The following is a 24,444-nucleotide window of genomic DNA, read 5'->3' as shown; positions in this document are numbered from 1 at the left end:
GTCCTTTAATCCTGGTGTAGTGAGTCCAGCCTTTCTCCGCCGTGCGTATCGCCGTTTCAGTTGTCAAAAGAGCCTGGTTCGGTCCCTCCCAATCCGATTGCAATTTAGTTTCTGTCCGTGACTTAATTAGGACCCAATCTCCCGGCTGGATGGGATGAACGGTGAATTTAAGGGGCGGAGTCTGTGCCAGTAATCCTTGTCTCCTAAGAAAAGACAAAGACGAGGACAAGCCCAGTATATACTTCTTTAAGAACAGATCTTTAGTCTCCAGGATTAGCAGTTCCCCTTTCGTTCCCAGATAGGGCAGGCCAAACAATATCTCATAAGGGGACAGCCCCATATCTTTCCTTGGGGCCGTTCGCACTCGCAAAAGGGCTATAGGTAAACACTTAGTCCAAGGGAGTCTGGTTTCTACTACTAATTTAGATAACTGCTTCCTGAGTGTCTGGTTCATTCCCTCAACCTTTCCTAATGAAGGTGGGTGCCAAGGGGTATGGAACTCCCAGGAGATTCCTAACCCCCTCATCGCTCCCTGGAGTACTCTGGAAGTAAAATGAGTTCCCTGATCCAAATCTATACATTCCACTATCCCGTATGTGGGGATTATGTGTTCAAGTATTATCTTGGATACCCCACTTGCGGTGGCAGTGGCTAAAGGGTACGCCTCCACCCATCCAGGTAGGTGATCAACCATTACCAACATATACCTCAATCTTCCCACTCGGGGTAATTCGATATAATCTACCTGAATGCTCTGAAATGGTCTTAGCCCACGTTCTCTCCCTCCTGGGACTTGTTTCCACAATACCATCTTGTTGATTTTCTTGCATGTTATATATCCCTCACATATCTGTTTGGCTATCGTATAGATCCCTTTGCATCCATATTTCCCTAAGACCAAATCACACATTGTTTGCACTCCCCAGTGTAAGACAGCCATAATTTCTTGCATCATCATCTTATTTAGCATCTCCCGGCCATCGGGTAGCATCCAGCACCCCTATACTGTCTGTGTCGCTCCTAGTTCTTCTAACTCTCTCTCTTCCTTAGCGCTAAATATCAGTCTCCTCCCAAGTTCCTGTACCATCGGTACCAAAATATATATTGTAACGAGCTGAGGGTTCAAAACTGCCTCCTTAGCGACTTCATTCGCCAATCTATTTCCTATTGCTTCGGGATCATTTCCCTGCTGATGTCCATTTATGTGGACTATTGCTATTTCCTTTAGCAATGAAAGGGATTCCAATACTTGCTTTACCAATTCCTCATGAGCCAGTACTTTACCCTACTGTTTATCAGCCCCCTCTCCTGTCATATCTTCCCAAATGTGTGTGCCACCCCGAAGACATACTTAGAATCTGTGGATACAGTTACTTCTTTGCCTTCCAAGGTCTTAAGGGCCCTTCCAAGTGCATAAAGTTCACAAGTCTGTGCCGACCAATCATTGGGTAGTCTACTAGCCTCAATAACACTCCCCTGTATTCCATCCACTACCGCAGATCCATTGTGTCTTTTGCCTTCAATCACTCTGGAGGACCCATCAATGAACAGCCTGGCCCCTGCATGTAGAGGGATATCCATTCTTACTTTAGTCTGATATTTTATAATGTTGAGGCAGTCATATTCTGGGTCTGAGGAAGCTTCATCCTCCCCTTTCCAGAGAAAGGTAGCTGGATTCAGACAAGTGTCTTGATCAAGGTAAGGTCATCCCTATCTATTAGAATTGCTTCGTATTTTAGAATTCTAGAGTCCATAAGCCACCGCCCTGCCTTCTGGTTCAATATAATCTGTACTTGATGCAGGGTACTTACTTCCAAGGCCTCTCCGAATGTGAGTTTTCGACTTTCTTCCACTAGTAGCGCAGTTGCTGCTACTGCCTGCACACACTCTGGCCACCCTCTGGAGACTGGATCTAACAATTTAGAACAGTATGCTACTGGCTGTTTCATTCCCCCCCATCGCTGGGTTAGAGCCCCTTAGGCTGCTCCCTTATCCACGGTGGCAAGCAAGTGAAAGGGTTTGTCCAGGGAAGGTAATGCAAGGACTGGGGCATAAATCAAGCTTCTTTTCAACTCCTCTACTGACTCCTTTTCTTCATCTGTCAACTTTAGCAACTGCGCTTCTTCCTCTAACAGTTTCAAGTATAATTTCCTTGTCATTTGGGCATACGAGTCAATCCATAACCTACAATACCCCGTAAGCCTCAGGAATTTCCTTAATTTTCGCTTAGTCCGAGGAAATGGCATTCCCACTATTCCTTCAATCCTTTCAGGGCTTATTTTCCTTTTCCCTTCACTGACTAAGTGTCCTAAATATTTCACTTCTCTTTCTACATATCGTAATTTGTTCCTTGAGACCTTCAATCCCTGTCGTCCCAGAAAGTTTAGCAATTGGTTAGTTGCTTCCATTGTTCCCATCTCATCTTCTCCTTTGACCAATAGGTCATCCACATCTTGCAGTAAAGTCGTGCCTTGGGGACTTATAAACTTTTCCAAAATTTGTTCTAAAAACCAGCCAAATAAGTTCGGGGATTCCGTGAACCCCTGTGGAAGCACTGTCCGTCTTTACTGTTGTTTTCGCCCCATTCTTGGATCTTCCCACTCAAAAGCAAACATGTTTCTACTTCCTTCTGCCAGTGGACATGTCCAAAAAGCGTCTTGTAAATCCATCACACTGAACCACTTGTGGTCATGTGGAATCTTACTCAAAAGGGTATAAGGATTGGGAACAACAGGATGACGGACCTGTACTATCCGGTTAAGCGCTCTCAAGTTTTGTACCAACTGATAGGTACCATCTGATTTTCTTACTGGCAAAATAGGGGTATTGTAAGGGGACATACAGGTTTCCAACAGGCCATCCTTAATTAACCCCTCAATCACAGGTTGTAACCCCTTTCGTCCTTCGGTCGAGATGGGGTATTGTCTTTCGCATACCGTCTTCCCCACCATTTCAAACTAATCTCTAGAGGGGGACTATGCAATCCCCCCTTGATTGCCTTCACATGCCCATACTGTGGGGTCTATTTGTTTCTCCTGTTCCTTGGTCAAAATGGCCATTCTTATTACTATTTTTCGGTCACACACCCCAATTCCTAGTCCTAAAAGTGTGATTAATTCCTTCCTAACAAGTTGCTCCCTATGTTCAGAATATATAAGAATTGTCCTTCAGCTCTTCTTTCGTTATTTTCAACTGTTATAGGTTCAAATACAGGGACAATAAATCCTTCTCCCTTCACTCCGGACACCGTTATTTTCTGATCTGTAAATTGTACTCCTCTGGGTATAAAATTTAAGGATGACCTCGCTGCCCCCGTATCTACTAGGAAAACTACATCTTCCCTATAAGGGCCCACCTTTATGTTTATCAAGGGTTCCCGGTGGGTGTCCGGGATCAGGAACCCCTGACACCCCTAGTCTTCATCAAAGTTCATAAGCGGAATGGTTTTTTCTTCCCTTTGTATTTCAGGACACTCCCGCTTAAAGTGCCCTCTCCTTCCACAATGGTAACACCCTGCTTGTTGGGGTCTCCACCTCTGTCCTTGTCCCTGTCGACTGGATCCTACGAAAGGTCCTCCTCGTCCTCTACCCCATCCTCTATGTTCTACGTGCTGCCACCCTCCACTCCGGTTGCTAGTCACCGGTTCGATTCTTTTCTTGACTTTGTCAACTGTGGCTACCATCATTTTCGCCTTCTGTTTCTGCTTCTCATCCTCTCTCTTTAGAAACAGTTTCTGTGCATCTCTTAATAATTCATCAAGTGATTTCTCAATCCACCCATCTATTTTCTGAATTTTTTTCTGGATTTTTGGCCATGCCTTAGTCACAAAGTGTACCTTTAGGAGACTCTGCGCTACTGGGTCCTCAGGATTCATCCCAGAGTATTTTCTCAATGAATCTCGAAGTCTTTGTAAAAAGGCTGAGGGGGTCTCATCTTTCTCTTGGCAGATCTCAAATGCTTTCGATAGGTTTTGTGATTTCGGGACTGCCTCTTTAATGCCCTTAATAATTAAGATTTTAAGATCTTTCATTCGGTTACGATCTTCTGCATTATTGTTGTTCCGTTGTGGATCGAAGTTAGAGAATCTTTGCTCCACTGCTGGTGCCTCACCATCTGGGGGATTCTTGCATTCCCAAGACCTTAAGGCAGCCCACCTTATAATCCTCTTTCCTCACCAGTAAAGAGAATTTTCAGGATGGCCATTAACTCAGTTCAGGTATACAGACTGGGTCCTATAAATTGGTCTACCTGTTCCGATAGTCCCACCGGATCCTCTATAAGGGATTTAATCTCTTTCTGAAATGCCTGCACTTCACTATTCATCAGCGGTGCATTTACAAACCCAATATCCCATGCTCCTATCGGAACCTCCCTAAGCGGGCAGGCCTGCACAGATATTTGCTTAGAATGTCCCTGTGTCACTGGGCCCCAATACCCCTTCTTTCCACCCTTCCTCTCCCCCATGTCTTCTCCCCCTGCCCCCCCATGGCACCAAGTAGTCCCCCTTGTCCCTGATCCTCATTTTGTGGATCGCCCTGTCGGGGTTGTTTCCGGGGGGGGAGGGTCATAAGGTGGGGGGAAATGGTCAAGGATGTCCCAAGAGGGGGGAAAAGGGGGAGTCCAAGGGGGTCCCACCTCTGGGACCTTGTTTAGTTTCTACAGGAAACACCTGTGAGTCCTGACTGCCGTTCCAACAAGAGGCGTAGTCTGACTCGTCCTGACTAAAGGGTTATTTCTCATTGCCAAAAAACAGAGGGGGGTCTTATACTTTCCTTAGTCCATACAAAACAGCAATAGTTTATCATAATCCTTTTGTCCTTAGTTCAAGTATAAGTACTATCTTTCCAGTTTTTCAACATCCATCCCAACGGACTTTCTTGGAGGGATGCTATCAGGGATCCTTCCCTTATCGTTACTATTACCTGGCGCCTTGTCTTTACTACTTTTAGAGTCATGATGATCAACTATAGTCAATTCCTTCGACTCTAGTATGTCATCCCCAGCCACCAAGGCAATACTTAAAAATCTCTTTTCTTACCTTGGTCTATACACGGAATTGCCTGACTGCAGCTGTGCCTACTTAAATTCTCTACTTTACAACCTTTCGCCTGGTTCAGATAGGCTCTCATCAGATCTTGATCAGTCACCCAGAAGGGGGAACCCACCACCGAGGAACACGGGACCCTCTAAAAGGAACGGGACACGTCTTCCCAGCCATCCATGGTGCTCACCCTGCTGTGATGATGGATATCCCAGACAAGCCCCCAAGTTGTGAGAAACAAAACTCACATATCAATAGATTTCAGTCCAAGTCAAATTCTGAAGCAGTGAATTTTATTGATAAGTACTTGCCAGAACGGGTGTCTAATGCATAGGCACCTTGATCTGAGGGTTACATTCTGATTTATGCAGTTCAGCTGCATCTCTTGATACTCTCCTTTTACCCCATTGGTTACTTTTGCTGTAGCGTGTAGCCTATCACAAGTTCTAGCTTCACTCCGCCTTTGTCTAGCTTCTCTCTGCCTCTGTTTGCTTCTCCCATTACTCTAAGCCTGTCACCCCTTACTCTTATTTATCTCATTCCTTATATGTGACTATCCTGGCATAGTTTGCTGTCTTCGTGCGATCATCCTGCCAAACTAAATTCCATCCGTTGGCCACATCCCTCCTGAGACTGGCATACTATTCTCCTGTTACTGGTACATCCCGCTCCATGGTTGCTCTGTCCTATTAGTCATAGATAATTCTACCTATTTTCACTTCTCCTATTCCCCTATGCCTGGTACATCCTGCTCCACGATTGCTTTGCCTTATTAGTCATAGATAATTCTATCTGTTTTTGCTTCTCACTGTTTAGTTTTTGCATGAGCAGCCCAATTTTATCATGCAAGCTTTTGCAGAAGCAAGACCTGTTCCCTTATTCTGTACAATTTTAACCCTATACCTTACACTGCCCCCTCTGCCTACCTGCCTATCTTTTTGATAGGATGTATATCGTTGGATACTTAGCTCCCATTCTTAATCCCCTTGCAGCCATGTCTCGGTAATACCCACCACACCATACTTGTAATTTCAAGCTGCGCCATAAGTTCATTTCCCTTATTTTGTACATTGCATGCATTCAGATACAACTCCTCCACTCCCTCTTCTCAATGTCATCCCTTTATCCAACATGCTTGAAGTTAGATTCCTAACCCTTTTCAAACACACTGATCTATTTTGAGTTCTGGAGACTTTAATAACCTTTCCTAAATTTTCCTTTCTTTTTATACTGTTCCATGCAGTTCAATCCACCCTGACAGATGTTAACCTGCTACTTTGTTTCCCATTGGCCATTATATTTCTTGGAGTTTTATCTTTCCCTTTCCCCAGCTTTCCAGTTTAAAGTCCTGTCAACCATCCTATTTACCCTTTTCACTAGAACATTGGTCCCATCTCCATTCAGGTGCGGACTGTCTCAACAGTACAGATCTGTCCTGTTCCTATACTGATGCCACTGCTCCATGAAAAGGAACCCCTCTTTCCCACACCACTCCTTTAGCCGCATCTTTACTTCCCCTATTCTTGCATCTTTATGCCAATTCGCACGTGGCTCGGGTAGTAATCTAGAGATTATAACCCTTGAGGATTTGTTCTTTAATTTAGTTCCTAGTTCCTGATATTACTCTTTCCACGTCTTGCCTATGTTGTTTGTCCCAACATAAACCACAACAACTGGATCCTCCCTTTCCCTCGCCAATATCCTTTCAAGCTGGTCATAGAAGTCCTTCATCATTGCACCGGGCAGTCAACATAACATACGAGACACTCCATCCTGCTTACAATGGATGCTATCAAATCCCCTAATTATAGAGTCCCCTACAACTACCACTAGTCTTTTTTGCTCCACTCTCTTGAATGGCCTCCTGTACCACAGCTAGTTCATCCTCGCTACAGCGCTTATCCTCATCCACACAGGGAGCAAGTATCTCATACCTGTTGGATAAGGTCAAGAGCTGAGGCTCCTCTGTTCCTGAATACAGGATCCCCCTATCTGCCTCACGTGCACTCACATGTTGCTGTCCCTGATCACTGACCAAATTTGAGTACCTAATCTACCAGATGTGACTGCCTCCTGAAAAGAAAATTCCAGGTAACTCTACTACTCCCGGATGTGTCGCAGTGTTTGAAGCTTGCAACCCAGCTCATCAATTCTGAGCTGAAGTTTCTCCAGTAACCAACACGCTGCGGATGTGGTCACTGCAGCACGCAATGGGATCTGCCAGCTCCAACATCGTACCGCCACAGCACATAACCTGCCCAGCTATCTGTACTTAGTTAATTACTTTATTAGTTAGTTAAACCCTTGTTAGTTAATTAATTTATTAATTAAATTTGCAATTTTATTTCTAATTTACAAGAGATTTCCTATTAGCCAATCGGGTCACAGCTCTCCTGTAATGTCACTCTTTCAGTTTGGCTTCAGTTACTCCATGTGCTCCTCCCTCTGACTCTGCTCCCTGGAAACAAAGCCGTGAATCCTGGAAGTAAGTTAGTTATTATACTCACTGCTCCATGTGCTCCTCCCTCTGACTCTGCTCCCTGGAAACAAGGCCGCAAATCCCGGAGATAAGTTAGTTTTTATACTCACTGCTCCATGTGCTCCTCCCTCTGACTCTGCTCCCTGGAAACAAAGCCATGAATCCCAGAGGTAAGTTAGTTTTTATACTCACTGCTCCGTGTGCTTCTCCTCTCCAACTCAAGCATGCCATATGCCTTCTTTACCACCCTATCTACTTGGGTGGACACTTTCAGGGAGCTGTGGACTTCAGATCCCTTGGTACGTCAATGCTGTTCAGGGTCCTGCCATTAACTATATACTTTTCTTTAACATTTGATCTCCCAAGGTGCAGCACCTCACACTTACACCAATTAAACTCCATCTTCCATTTCTCTGCCTATATCTGCAACTGATCTTTATCCTCTTGTATCCTTTGACAAACTTCTGCACTATCCACAATTCCATCAGTCTTTGTATCATCTGCAAACGTACTAATCCAACCATCCACATTTTCATCCAAGTCATTTGTACATATCACAAACTGCAAAGTCCCAGCACGGATCCCTGTGGAACACCTCTAGTCATGGATGTTCAGTCTGAAAACACCCTTCCCACCACTACCCTCTGCCTTCTATGGGCAATTCTGAAACCACGTGGCAAATCACCTTGGATCCCATGCATCTTAATCTTCTGGATGAACATACCATGAGGGACATTGTTGAAAGCCTTCCTAAAATCCATGTAGACAACATCCACTACTCTACACACATTAATCACCTTTGTCACTTCCTTAAAACATTCAATCAAGTTAGCAAGACATGACCTGCCCTGCCCAAAGCCACGCTGACTATCCCTAAATTAGGCTATGCTTTCTAAATGTGCATAAATTCTATCCCTAAGAATTATATCTGATAGCTTCCCAACCACCAATGTGAGACTCAACAGTCTATAGTTTCCTGGATTATCCCTATTTCCCTTCTTGAATAGAGGAACAACATTAGCTCCTCATCAGTTGTCTGGGACCTTCCAGTGGCTAGTGAGGATACAAAGATCTTGGTCAAAGTTCAGCAATCTTCTCTCTTGCCTCTCTCAACAACCTGGGTAGATACCATTGGGCCCTGGGTACTTTTCCACCTTAATGATCTTCAAGAGACTCAACACCACTTGTTGTTTTTATCTCAAAATGCACGAACATGTTAGAATACTCCACACAAATCTCACTTTCATCCATGTCCTTCTCCTGGGTCAATACCAATACTAAGTACTCACTTAGAATATCACCCATATCCTCTGCAAGCAATCACAATTTTCCTCCTTTATCCTTGTGTGGTCCTACCTTCTCCCTAATTATCCTCTTATTTTTAATGTATGGACAGTACAGTGGCTCAGTGGTTAGCACTGCTGCCTCACAGTGTCAAGGACCAGGTTCAATTCCTGCCTCAGGTGCCTGTCTGTGTGGTGTTTGCACATTCTCCCCATGCCTGTGAGGTTTTCCTCTGGATGCTCCTATTTCCTCACACAGTCCAAAGATGTGAAGGGTAGGTGGATTGGCCAGGTTAAATTGCCTATTGTGTCCAGGGATGTGTAAATTGGGTGGATTAGCAATGGGAAATGCAGGGTTACAGGGATAGGGTAGGAGGGGATGAGTCTGGGTGGGATGCTCTTCGGAGAGTTGGTGGGGACTTCTCAGGTTGAATGGTTTGTTTCCACACTGTAATGCTTCTATAGAATGCCTCTCTTTAAGCCTACTTGCCAAAATCATTTCATGGCCCCCTTTAGCTGTCCTAATTCCTGCTTGAGTTCTTTCCTGCTTTCTTTATATTCCTCATGGATCCTGTCTGATTTTTGTACCCTAAATCTTACACATGCTTATTTTTCTCTTTTTGACTAAATTCACAACCTCCCTCATCTAAGGGTCCTTTACCTTGCCATCCTTGTCCTTCCTCCTTACTGCAACGTATAGGCCCTGAACTCTCATCAGCAGGTCTTTAAACAACTCCCACATGCCAAATGTGGATTTGTCTGACACAGCTCCTCCCAATTAACACTCCCTAGCTCCTGACTAATACTGAACTAATTGCCTTCCCCCAATTTAGTACCTTCCTGCAAGCTCCTGATTTATCCTAAGTCATGCCTCTCTTTAAACTTAAAGAGTTGTGATCACTGTTTCCAAAATGGTCTCCCACTGAAAGGTCAGTTACCTAACTAGGCTCATTAGCCAATACAAGGTCTAGTATGACCCTCCTCCAGTTGGACTATTCATATACTGTTTCAGGAAACCCTCCTGAATGCACTTCACAAATTATGTCTCATCTAAGCCTCATGTTCTAAGAGAGTCTCAGTCAATATTGGGGAAGTTAATGTCACTCATTATGACAATCCTGTTGTTATTGCATCTTGCCATAATCTGCCTGCAAATTTGTCCCTCAAAATCTCGATGGCTGTAGGGGGAGCCAAAGTATAATTCTATCAGAGTGTTTGTACCCATCTTATCCTATGCCGTAAGTACCAATGTCCACAATGACCTCTGGCTGCTCACACTCTCCCTTAAGAATTGCATGCAACTGCTCAGAGCCTTAACTCTGGCACCCAGAGAGGCAACACATCATTCTGGGGTCTCGAATGTGGCTACAGAAATGCTGATTCTTGAAAGATCATCATTAATGCCTCCTCAATCTCCTCAGCTATCTCCTTCAGAATCTTGGTATGTAGTCCATCTGATCCGGGTGATTTATCCACCTTCAGACCTTACAGCTTCATAGCCCAATCTCCTTAAACATGGCCACTACACTCACCTCTGCCCCATGACTCTTGAAAATCTGGTCTGTTACAGTAGAAGACTGATGCAAAATACCTAATCAGATCCTCTGCCATTTCTTTGTTCCCATTACTATTTCTCCAGCCTGATTTTCGAGCAGTCCAGTGCCTAATCTTGCATTTCTCTTACCTTTTATATATCTAAAATAATGTCATGTAATCGTCTTTTATATTACAGGCTAGCTTACTCACATTTCATCTTCTGACCCCCTTTTTTAGTTGTCTTCTGCTGATTTTTAAAGGCTTCCTGACCCTCTGGCTTCCACATCTTAGCCACATTGTACGCTTTTTCATTTGCTTTTGTTCTGTCCCTGAATTTGCTTGTCATTCATGGTTGCTTTGTCTTCCCCTTAGAATGTTTTATCTTCCTTGCGAATAATTTCTGCTGTGCCTTCTGAATTTCCCCCAGAAACTCCAATCATTGCTACTTCACTGCCTTACCTACTAGGCTGTCCTTCCAATTCAACCCCAGGGCATCAATGTGGACTTCACCAGTTTCCTCATTTCTCCTCCCCCGAACTTACGCCAGTTCCAACCTTCCAGCTCAGCACTGTCCTCATGACCTATCTCTTTGCTACATTCTCCCCAGCTTCGCCCCCCCATTTATCTCTCCATTTGACTCCAGGGATAAGGCCTGGGGGAAGGGAATGAGGATCTTAGATGAGGTGGAATCAGAGCGAGATTGAAAGGGCTTGGGCAGGGAGTTGTCTAATCACAGAGGGATATCTAGGCATTCAGCATATTAAGGTCCTGAGATGGTGGTGCTGGTGTTGGACTGGGGTGGACAAAGTTAAAAATCCCCCACCCTCATCCACCCATTGTAAAACCTCCACCGCCGCTCCCTCACCACCCGACGCCTGGAGGAAAAACGTCTCATCTTCCGCCTCGGAACACTTCAACCTCATGGCATCAATGTGGATTTCACTAGTTTCCTCATTTCCCCTTCCCCCACCTCACCCCAGATCTAGCCTTCCAGCTCAGCACCACCCTCATGACCTGTACTACCTGCCTATCTTCCTTTTCACCTATCCACTCCACCCTCCTCTCTGACCTATCACCTCCATCCCCACTCCCATTCACTTAGTGTACTCTATGCTACTTTCTCCCCACCCCCAACCCCAACCCCCTCTCATTTATCTCTCCACTGCAGGCAACCTGCCTCTATTCCTGATGAAGGGCTTTTGTCCGAAATGTCGATTTTCCTGCTTCACAGATGCTGCCTGCCCTGCTGTGCTTTTCCAGCACCACTCTGATCTGAACTCTGGTTTCCAGCATCTGCAGCCCTCACTTTTGCCTTTTCCCCCCTTCCAATCAATGCCAGTTCCTCCCTCTTGTCTTTGTAGCTACCTTAACTTAATTGTAAAACTGTTACATCTGATTCCAGCTTCTCCCTCTCAAATTGCATTGTGAATTTTATCATATTGTGATTATTGCCCCCTAGGGCTTCCTTCCCCTTCAGGTCCCTAATTAAGTCTGCTGGACACTATAAACACCGGAGGAAACATCAAAGAAGCGCTTCGCAGGAGGCTCCCAAGCACTGATGATGTCGCCTTGCCAGGGGACGAAACGTTTGCAACAAAAACTTCCAGCTCGGCGAACAGAACCACAACAACGAGCACCTGAGCTACAAATCTTCGCACAAACTTTGAATGGTATGTGTATGCTTGGGTACTTAAGCCCCAGTCCTATTCCCCTTGCGGCCACTTCTCTGTGATGCCCATTACATTGATCCCACCATTTCAATGTCATTTAACCTGTTTCTTATACTGCTATCCAAAGACTATCCAATGCAGATGTGCAGTCCTGCCTTTTAATGTATTTTCCCAAGCCAATTTCTGTTTCATGCCTTCATTATTTCCCCTATTCAAATTTAATACACTTTCTTTAGATTGAACTACCACACTTTCAAACATAATGTGAAAGCAATCACATTGTGGTCACTCATCCCTAAAGGTTACTCTGCAACAGATTGTTAATTAGTCCTTTTCATTACAGAATACTCGATCTAAAATAGCATTACTTATTGCGAATACTGCATGTATTCAAGTACAATGTCCTTAAATTAAAACATACTTGATGCTCAATTTTATTTCTCCTGTCTTCTAGTATCCCTGGCACCTTTGTGACTTGCTGTTATTAACTTTGCATCTTTCCAAATTTGGGTTACACCTCAGGTTATCATTTCTCCTGAAAAGCTTGTTAAAATCAACCCAACAGCACCAGCATATCTCCCTGCAAAAATATTCTGTTAAGGTGTAAAGTACCCAGGATGAATAGGTCCCACTTGTCCCAGAACCAGTCCAATTCCTCAAAATTTGATGCCCTCACTCCTATACCAGTTCTCTAGCTATGTCACCAGTTGACTAATCCTCTAGCTCTAATGCTCACTAACATGCAGCACTGAGACTAATCTTGAGATTACAGTAATTGAGCTTCTATTTGTTAAATTTGCTCCTAACTCACTGAAATCTGCCTTCAGGACCTCACCTCTTTTCCTACTTATATCATATGTACCAATGTGGACCACAACTTATGGCTGATCCCACTTCCCTAGAAGCATATACTGGAGCTCTTCCATGGCATCCTTGATTCTAGCATCAGGGACACTGCTATGTATGTAGATAGGTGTATGTTGCCCCTTTAAAAGAGCAGGTCAGGTGGCCCAGGGCAGGAGGTAGGTGAGACAGTTTAAAACCAACTGTGGAACTGAGGGGATGCACAATCCTGCTCTATTTTACCCTCTGTCTAACTCATGTTCTATTTATATTTCTAGTGAACCACAAACATAATAGACACAGCACATATATCCTGGAGTTATGTTCCATTCCACAGAAACACCTGTCTAATGCCTTGACTATGGAGTTCCCTAAACTATTACTCTTCTGTTTTTCCTTCACCTCTGTACAGCTGATTCACCTGTGATGCCATGGGCTTGGCTCTGGCTAACTTACCTGAACAACATTGCCCTCAAATAAGCACATTCAATTCAGGGGACTCTTGCACCACCTGTCTCGTGTTGTTAGTCTACCAGGTAGCCATCTAATTCCTCGCTGCTGTATTCTTCTAATCTGCCGTTTGGCCACCTTCTTATATCTGCTAAATGTTAGTCCTCTGACTAGCAGATGTACAACCATGACTTCAGTCACTACTCAATTTCCAAAACCCAGAGGTGATCTTACACAGACAATGATAGTTCCTGCAGATGTGTTTGTCTGGACTCGTGGTATGTCCAGGACTTCATGCATACATAGGATGTACACTCCTCTTGGCCCTTCTGACCTCCCATTCCATAACTATAAATCTATTTCTTTCCCTGAGAATAAGTATGAACTTACTATTGAAAACCTAGCAAGCCATTTCTCAAAACAAGAAAGCAAAAAACTAGAGAGTTAAGTACAAACAAATTTTCACTTTTAAGATTAGAAATACTGACAAACGCTACTCACCAATCAATTGCTTTCCCCACACTGAGTGCAGGTAGGCCTCTATATCGATGCCTTATTTCCTCTCTCACTCACTTCTCACTCCTGAGATTTTGTCTTGCAGTAACCCTTAATTAAAACACCTTTTTATCACTTTACCCTGAATTCTTACTTTGACCCATGTACCCAGATACTCAATCTATCTCTGTCTCAGGTAAATCCCCCTCACTCTGACTGTGCAGTTCACTCTTGTTACCTTGAATTTACAACATTTAATAGACTAGCTAAACACACAATCTCAGTTGTAGAATTTTCAATTTACCAGTTTTTTGGGGAAAAGAAATCCAGCTATCTGTTGTTAATTGTGAGAAGTAGTGTTTCCTTTTATTATTTCAGAACAACTTTCCTTTTTTGTACAGTTTGTTTTCTTGCTCTAGACTCTAACAACACATTTAATCATTTTAAATGTTACTCTTTGAACTACTATTATTGGATAGTATCATACAGTATATAGGTTCTAGTGACATTAATATTGTAATGGGACCGCATTGATGGATATGAAGATTGAAAAACAGTGTTAGGGGCTTCCAATAGTTCTTCACTAATAGGACATCAATCTTAAATATGGTCCCTGTTGTCTATATCGCTAGGCTCAGGTGAAATGTATCCCAGGCTGCAAAAGCACCCATTGGAAGAAATAGTAGAGATTCTGACCATCATTTTCCAATTCTTTCCATCTACAGACATGGTGTCAGAGGGCTGCTAATATTGCACAGTTGTTTAAATAGAGAGAGATTCTGTAATTAGAGATGGGAAAATTATCGGAATAAAATCTTATAGCACAGATCAATCAAGGACAATCAATTTGGATTTGTGAAGAGAAAATGATCTCTTACTAACTCAATTGAATTTTTTGAGAAGGTCAATTAGGGTAACACATTTTATTTAATCTATAAGGGTTTTAGAAAGGCTTGCAACAAGGGTACATTCAGCAGGCTAGACAGAAAATTATAAGCTAATGAGATTAAGAGGAAAAGTAACAAATTGGGTCCAAAATTGACTGAGCGTAGAGAACAAAAGGCAATAATTTCTGTGATTGGAAGATTGTTTCCAACAGGATTTGTAGAGTTCACTATTGGGTTCCTTGTGCTTCATCATGTAAATCAATGACTTAAACTTAAATCTGTGTAACAATTAAGAAGTTTACAGGTGCTATGCTGTGTGATTAATAACAAGGATGAAAACTACAGATCTCAGCATGATATCAGTAGATTGATCAGATGTATAGAAATGTGACATGTAAAAAGAAACAGTGATATAGTGATAATGTTAAGTTGACTCATGATCTGTTACACCATGGACTAATGCTGAGAGGTTTGGGTTCAAATCCCACCATGGCAGATGGTGAAATTTGTATTCAATAAAAATCAGAAGTAAGAGCAGGCTTAATGACAGCTATTATTGTTAAAAACCTATCTGCTCCACTAATGTCCTTTAGCAAAGAGAATTTGCCATTCTTACCTGTTATGGCTTACACATGACTTCATCTCAGGAAACTTTGGTTTTCACGGCATTCCTGATGAAGTCGCCTGGTATGGAAGCTTTTAACAATAAGGAAATATTGACCAACCTGAGGTCATTTTGTTCTGCAACAGAGTAGCCTTAGGGCAGATTCAGTTGAGGTAAATCTTGTTCATCTTAGATTAAGATAAATGCTCGGCACAACATCGTGGGCCAAAAGGCTCATACTGTGCTATACTGTTCTATGTTCTATGAATAAAATTATGACGATAGCTTAGATAGAGTGGGTAAGAAAGGACGTAGGAATAGGAGGAGGTTCATTTGGCCTTCAAGCCTGCTTCATCATTCATTACAATCCTGGTTGATCTGGTTATGATCTCAGCTCTACTTTCATGTTTACCCCCTCTATAACCCTTGACTCTTCTGTCAATTAAAAATCCATCAACCTCAGTTTTGAGCAACTTTAGTCACCAGAACCTTCTGGAGAATGGGATCCCACTCTTTAAAAATCCACTACAAGAAAGAAATTCTCCTCATCTCTGTATTAACTGGATGTTATTTTGTTCTTAATTTATGTCCCCTAGATGCAGTCTCTGCTAAAAGAGAAAACATTCTCCAGGCATCATCCATATCTAATAGGAAACATAGAGGAGGAAACAACAAGGGAGCTAGTGGTATTGTACTGGATTTGTAATTCAGACACCCAGGTAAATGCTCTGGAGAAATGGGTTTGAATCCAGATTAGCAGGTGGTCAATTTAAAGCTAGACTAGTGGTGACCATGATATCATTGTTAATTATCATAAAAGTTGATTTAGTTCACTCATGTCCTTTAAAGAAGGGAAGTTCTTATCTGGTTTCACCTGGCTGTGAATCCAAATCCACAGTAATGTGGCTGACTCTAAAATGCCCTCTGAAATGGCTGAGCAAGCCATTTAATTGCATCAGTTACAGGAATAAATCTGCACAGACTATTTGGTATTAACCATGGCACCAGCAATGACAGTGACACAGACAACCTTGTTGACTTTGTAAAGTGCTCCTTCCCAACATCTGGGGCCATATGCCAAAATTGGGAGAACTATCTCACAGACTGGTCAAGGCTCAGTACTTTGGAAGTAAGCCGGTCTGGCTTCAGGTTGAGACACAAACAGACTTGAAACATAACCTCATACTTAAAATGCATTGTCTGACCAAAGGCGTCACCTTTATTCTGACAAAACCTTAAGTTATCTTGGGGCAGTGACTTGAAAGAAATTTTGGGATTTATGTATTAATCAATCGAACCCTACATCTCCATTCTAACTGATTAAAGACTTAAAAGCCATCTAGCTTTGTTCAATACATTTGTGTAAGTTCTATTACCCTTTGATCTTTTACTTATAAATTCTGTATCTGATGTATTGTCTGTCATTAGCTGCCTGATGAAGGAACGGGGGCTCTGAAAACTTGCGGTTTCAAATAAAGCTGTTGGGCTATAATCTGGTGTTATGTGATTTTTGATGGTACCCTCATGCTAAGGGATCACCTCAGGTTCAATGAAAAATGCAAGAGGGCATGCACCAGGCATTCCTAAAGATGAGTTGTCAGCCTTGTGAAGCTACACTATAGGACTACTTGCTTGTCGAAATTCACAAACAGCAGACAAAATGATCTCACAACTAACTGATCTGAACTACTCTCTTTAATCCTGCCACATCCAAATGTGAAAAGTGCTGGACAATAAAACAGGTCATTGGAGAGGACTCCAAAAAATCCCCCTTTTCAATAATGAAGAAGCTCAGGACATTACGGAAAACGTAAGGCTGAAGCATTTGCAGCAATCCATAACCAGAGACGTAGGGTGGATGGTCCACCTCAGTCTCCATCCGAGGTCCTCAGTATCATAGATGATGGACTTCAGCCAATTTGATCCACTCCACATGATATCAAGAAAGGGCTGAAGGCACTAGATATTGCAAAGTCTAAGTCAAAGTAAATCATAGAATCACTACAATGCAGAAAGAGACTATTCAGCCCATCGAATCTATACCAATTCTCTGTAGAGTATCCCAGACCCAGCTTGTAACCCTGTAAACCTACATTTACCATGGCTAATCCACCCAGTCTACATATTCTTAGACACTACAGACAATTTAGCATGGCTAGTCCATTTAACCTGCACATCTTTAGACTGTGTGAGGAAACCGGAGTCCCCAGCAGAAACCCATGCAGATACAGGGTGAACCTGCAAACATCCCTCAAACGGTCACCCAAGACTGGAATCAAGCTCAGGTCTATGAGGCAACAATGCTAATCACTGACTCACCGTGCTGCTCAATACCCTGACAGCATTTCAGAAGTAGTACACTCTGAAAGATTTGCACTTCAAAACTAGTCACACTTAAAACCAACCTTGTTTCAGTACAGTTACATTGCTGACATTTACCTGTTAATAAGAAAAATTGCTGAGATATGATCTGTTCTCAGCAAGCAGGATAAATCCAACTGGGCCAATTAGTGTCCCATCAGTTTGCACTCATTTATCAACAACCCTGATGGAAGCGGGTCATTGATAGTGCTATCAAACAATACATACTCAACAATAATCTGCTCATTGATGTTCAGTTTGGATTCTGTCAGGTCCGTTGTTTATTAGAGCCTTGGGTCTAAACATGAGCAAAACAGCTGAATTCAGGAGCATAAATGAGGGTGACTGTCCTTGACACTGAGGTTTCATTTCACTGAGTGTACCATTGAGGAGCCCTCGCAAAATTGGAGTTAATGGGACTTTGGAGGAAAGCTTTCTTCTAGTTGAAATCATTGCTGGCACAGAGCAAAATAGTTGTGTTGGGTGGAGGTCAGTCATCTTACGCATGTGACATCACTGCAGGATTTCTTAAGGGCAGTGCCTTAGGCTCAATCATCTTCAAATGTTTCATCAATTATCTTTGCTCCATCATCAGGTCAGAAATGGGATATTCACAGATGATTGTACAATATTTAGCATGATTTGTGCACTGTCAATTGCTGAAGCAGTCTCTATACAAATGCAACAAGACCTGGACAATAAACAGGCTCGTGCTGATAAGTGGTAAGTAACATTCATGCCACATCAATGCTAGGCAATGTCCAAGAGAATCTAACCATCACCCCTTGGTAGTCAAAGATATTACAGCAAAATCACTCACTCTCAATATCCTAGCGATACCATTGATATGAAACTGACCTGGAGGAGCAATATAAATACTATGACTATAAGAATAGGTCAGATGGTGGGAATTCTGCAAAGGAACTCCGCTCCTGACTCTCCAAAGCCTATCCACCATCTTACCCAAAGAAAAAGCAGGAGTCATGGAGTCATTGGCATGGAAACGGACCCTTCAGTCTAACGAGTTCATGCCAAACATAATCCCAAACTAAACTAATCCAGATGCCTGCTCCTGGCCCACATCCCTCCAAATCTTTCCTATTCATGCATTTATCCATTTCTCATTTGCCTATATGAGTATAGTTCCAATATCACTCATGAAGCTCGATACAATCCAGAGCAAAGCAGCCCAGTTGATTTGCACCCCACCCAATATTGTGGGCGGCACGGTGGCACAGTGGTTAGCACTGCTGCCTCACAGCGCCAGAGACCTGGGTTCAATTCCCACCTTGGGCAACTGTCTGTGTGGAGTTTGCACATTCTCCCCATGTCTGTGTGGGTTTCCTCCGGGTGCTCCGGTTTCCTCCCACAGTCAAAAGATGTGCAGGTTAGGTGAATTGGCCATGCTAAATTGCCCATAGTGTTAGGTGAAGGGGAATGGGTCTGGGTGGGTTGCTCTTCGGAGGGTCGGTGTGGACTTATTAGACCGAAGGGCCTGTTTCCACACTGTAAGTAATCTAATATCTTCAATGGTCACTCTCTCCGTTACTGATACACAGTTCCAGCAGTGTCTATCATCTACAAGATGCACTGTAATAACTCATCAAAGCTCCTTTGAAGCATGTTCCAAACATACAACCTTCACCACCTAGAAGGATAAGAGCAGCAGTTACATTGGAACACCATGATCTGCAACTTCCCCTCCAAGCTGCTCACCATCTTGCCTTAGAAATATATCACTGTTCCTTCACTGTTGATGAGTCATAATCCTGGAAATCCCTGCCTAACAGCTTTGTGGATGTACCTACATGAAATGGATAGCTATGGTTCTAAAAGGCACTCACCACCATCATTTCCTTAAGGGCAATTAATGACAGGAAATAATTGCTGGCCCAGCTTGTGGCCCACATCTGTGATTAACTAAAAATAAACACTCATTCTTCTAAACTCCAATGGACATGACCTAACCTGCACAACTTTTCATCATAAGACAGGAATGAATCAAGTGAACATAGAAACATAAAATATTTGGCAAACACTAAGTCATTCAGGTCATCAAATCTCTGCTGACCAATATACAAACATCCAACCTAATGTTACACTTGATCCATAGCTCTTAGTATTACGACATTTCAGGTGCATATCCAAGATTTATTATATGTGATAAAGATTGCTGGCTTTATCGCACATGCAGGCAGTGAGTTCCAGATCCTCGCCACTGTCTGGGTTAAAGAATTTATCCTTGACCCTTCTGTAATCCTTGTTTCACTTACTTTAAAATCATGACCTCTTGTTATTTTTTTTCTGCTCGGTAAAGTAGGGGCTAGAATCCATTATTGAGGAAGTTTAAACACCTCAGTTAGATTACTCAATAATCCTCTCTGCTCAATGGGATACAAGCTCAGGTTTTACAATCTGTTCTCATACTTTAACCCTTTTAGTCCCGATAAGATTTTCGTGAATCTATTTTTCAACTCTTAACCGGGCTGATCTATTTTTTAACTCTTAACCGGGCTGATCTATTTTTTTAACTCTTTACCGGGCTGATCTATTTTTCCTGAGTTGCAGTTGCCCAAAACTGAACACAGTAATTTAGGTTGGATATAATCAGAACTCTATATAACTGCAATTAATCTGTAAATTCTAACCACTTCGGATATTAACCCTTTTGATGCAATGCTCCTCTCAACTCACCATTAAGTTCAGAAATTCTCTTCCTAACTGTCTCTGCCTCATCACCCCTCTTTCCTCCTTTAAGATATTGCTTCTTAAAAAATGTTCTATAACCAATCGATATATTATGTTACAGCTGTACAAAATTCTGGTGCGGCTGCATTTGGAATATTGTGTACAGTCCTGGTCACCGCATTATAAGAAGGATATAGTTTCAGAGGAGATTTACTTGGATGTTGCCTGGTATGGAGGGAAGATCTTACGAGGAAAGGCTGAGGGACCTGAGCCTTTTTCGTTACAGAGAAGATGATTGAGAGGTGACTTACTTGAGACATATGAGATAATCAGAGGGTTAGATAGGGTGGACAGTGAGATCCTTTTTCCTCGGATGGTGATGGCTAGCATGGGCGACATAGCTTTAAATTGAGGGGTGATAGACATAAGACAGATGTCAGAGGTAGTTTAACTCAGAGAGTAGTAGGGGCATGGAACACACTGTCTGCAACAGTAGTGGACTCGCCAACTTTAAGGACATTTAAATGGTCATTGGATAAACATATGGATGAAAATGGAATAGTGTAGGATAGATAGGCTTTAGATTGGTTCCACAGATTGGTGCAACATCAAGGGCCAAAGGACCTGTACTGCGCTGTAATGTTCTATGTTCTTTGTTCTATCAGCCTCCTTACATGTCTGGGTGTCACATGACTGTCATCATAGCTTCTGCTCTCATTAAAAACAATGACCTGCTCACCACCACTACCAGTCTAGAAAAGTGGAGAAGCTTTTAACTAAATTCTGGTTCCAAGGGACAAAATATGTTATAAATCAAGGAGTAGAGACAATAGGTTAAGATACTAATTTTGGAAATGATAAACAGACCATGACAAGGAAGGACACGGAGCACAAATCTAACAGTGAATCAACAGTAAGGCTAGAGGTTACAAAAGTGATAAAAGAACAAAACTGAAGGCTCTTTACACATGACAGCCATCACAAAAGACATGAATTGATATAGCGGAAATAGAAATAATTAAGTACGATCTGATAGTTATTACACTGACATGGCTGCAGGATGACACAGATTGAGACAAGACATTGAAGAGTATATGACATTTTAAAGGGTTGGAAGCTTATAGCAGGCAATAAACACAGCTGGCAATGCCCACACTTCAAGAAAGAATAAAGCTAGGAAAAGGTAGAGGGGTGGATCTGCTCATTGAGGATTGGCTTAGCACAATACAGAAACATGACCTAAATTCAAGTGATTTGAGCAGAGATAAGAAATGATAAAGGAAAGAAGTCACTTGTGTGTGTGGTGTACATTGTTAGTAATAACCCAGTAGGTGGAAGAATGCAAGAAGAAATAATAAGAGATTACGGAAAAGGTACTGTGATAATTGTGGGAAATTTTAATGCACGTACAGATTGGAAAAATCTAATGAGCAAAGGGAACCCAGATTACAGAGACACTGATATGTTATAGTTAAAAAGAAGGCTATTCAACCCGTCATGTCCATATTGGCTCATTAAAGGTACATCATTATCTAGTGCCGGTCTTCTGCTTTTTCTCATACTCTTCAAATTATTTTCATCTCATTAATATCTCAATGCCCTCGAGTGCCTTAGACATTGCATTCCATACCCTATCTACTCAATGAATGAAAAGACTTTTCCTCACTTCACCCTTTTTTTTATCACTTTAAGTCCATTCCCTCTTGCTTTTTTCCCCTTTTTACAAGCAGGAACAGTTTTTCCCTAACCACCCTATCCAGCCTCCTCATGATTTTGGATTTAGATCATGAGTCTATCGAACATTTTGGATTATTCTTAGAACAGCACATTCTGCAGCTAATCAGAGAATAGATAATACAGGACAATTACTGTGTAACATTTTCATGACCCTTGAGTGAAGTTACCCTATTTGGTTGGAAGGAGAGAAGGGTGGGTCTTTTACGCTTAACTAAAGACAGCTATGAGGGCATGAAAGCAAAACTAGTGAAAGTGACCAGACAAATTAGTTTAAGAGATAGGTCCATAGAGATTGAATGGCAAATATTTAAGAGAATGTTTAAGAATACATAAAATAGAAAATGTCCATAGGTGAAATTGGCTAACCAACAAAAGTCAGAGCGTAGGCATAAATAGGTCACTTTCTGATCAGGTATAGAATTGGCCACGTATAATGAGTGGTGCAACTCAGAGATTAGTACGACGCCTTAATTACTCACAATTTATATAAATGATTTGTATGAAGGGACAGAAAGTGTGCTTGCTCTGTTTCTGATGACAGAAAGATAAGCAGGAATATATGTTGTGAAAAGGACATAAGATGTTTTTTAATGACATAGTTAAACTCAGTGACTGGGTACCAGGGCAAGTGGTGTGCTTGGGTTTTCGCACACTCCTTCTACTGTTTGTGCTTGGCTGGTATCTGGGTCTGTCAGAAATGCTGGAAATGGTTGGCTCCACCATCGATGCTTCTTGTACAGTTTGGAAAGTTTTGAGCTCAAGATTCCCATGAGTTGGGGTAATATTGGATGTTTTTTCAGGGATGATCTGTGAACATATTTCAAGTTTTCCTTTGTCCAACTGGTAACCGCTTGCCATGATGGAATTTGGAGTAGAGAGCTTGTTTTGGAATTTTTTGCCAGCCATATGGATGATGCCTTTTGAAGGGCTTTTGCCCGAAATGTCAATTTTCCTGCTCCTCGGATGCTGCCTGAAATGCTGTGCGTTTCCAGCATCACTCTAATCTACCCCCACCCCCAATGCATTTGATTGACAATAACCACTGCCTTGACGTTAGGGATGTTATCCTTAGAGAGTGTCAGTAAGTTTGCAGGAATTTGTGGAGGTATCACTGGTGGTTTATCATATTTAAGATGTCTGCATTCGATGGATTGCTGTAATGGTCATAAACATGAAAAGGGAAGGAAGTTTGTTCACACCCTGGCTCTTGACAGGAGACTTTGTCTTAATAAGAAGGAGCCAATTTGCATCTGGATAACCTGGTTATTGAACAATTAGCTAATAAAAGTGGAAGATACAGGTGAGAATGGTCCATACTGAAGCTTGTTTATATTAATATTTTGCCAATATTTGTGGCTTAGTGTTTCTATATGCTTACCTTTTGGTGAAGCAGATTTGAACATCTCCATAATGCTGTGGTTTGACTGGGATGGCAACAGCTTACTGGATTGCAAACTGGGCTCCACGGGTATCTTTATTAGTGTGATATTGATATGCTAAGCATTTGATGGAAAAGGCGAATGTGCAGGAATAGAGGAAGGACTATGCTGCATCTCCCCATGAGACCTGAAATCAGGGAGAAGAGGCACACTCATATGTGGGAGGAAAGATTGGTACTTGCAGCTCAGTAAAGGTCCAGGTTAATCCATGAAGTAGCTTAAACCCAGTGTAATATAATCTGTTGGCAGAAATTAAGCTTAAGCAACAGGTGATAGTTCCTAGATGTTGAGAGTATCACAAGAATTATGTTTTCATTGTGTTTGGAAGGAGGGATCCCATAAACGCAGTACATTGCTGGCTTTATTCCAACTCACCCAGACATGTCTCTCATTTTATGGCAGGCTGGCTGGAGAACTGAGCATCAGCGGTGGAGGCAGTGAATGTTTGTGGATGCAGTGCCAATCAAGCAAATTGTTCTTGATAGTGTCAAGCTTCTTGAGGTTTTTGGGGAGGCTCTCATCCAGACACATGGAGAATATTCCATCACACTCTTGCTTTGTGCCATGTAGATGGTGGACAGACTTCACTCTTCAATTCTATTTCATTCTCTGATCATCCCCCAACTCTGGTCTCTCCTCTGACTTTTAGTTTTCCATTTTACCACCACTCTGTCCTTTCTGATCCTTCCCTTCCTCTTCTCTGCTCCTGAGTTGCAGCCAAAGCCTACTTACCTGACAATCTCTCAATCGAGCCAGCTGAGAATAGGAAACAGAGATAATAACTAGTAACTGCATCCTCCTGTTTAATGCAATAGGATTTGATGGCAAATTTCCCACAGAATTGCCCTCGCCCACTTCTGCCTCTGAGATGGGACTGCGGCCAGTGTTGTTACTTATAATTAATCTCTGTCTTTGGAATTAGCATTGCACT

This window comes from Chiloscyllium plagiosum, chromosome 4 (genome assembly GCF_004010195.1).
Source record: "Chiloscyllium plagiosum isolate BGI_BamShark_2017 chromosome 4, ASM401019v2, whole genome shotgun sequence".
Taxonomy (NCBI): domain Eukaryota; kingdom Metazoa; phylum Chordata; class Chondrichthyes; order Orectolobiformes; family Hemiscylliidae; genus Chiloscyllium; species Chiloscyllium plagiosum.
Note: the sequence above shows the minus strand (reverse complement) of the source record.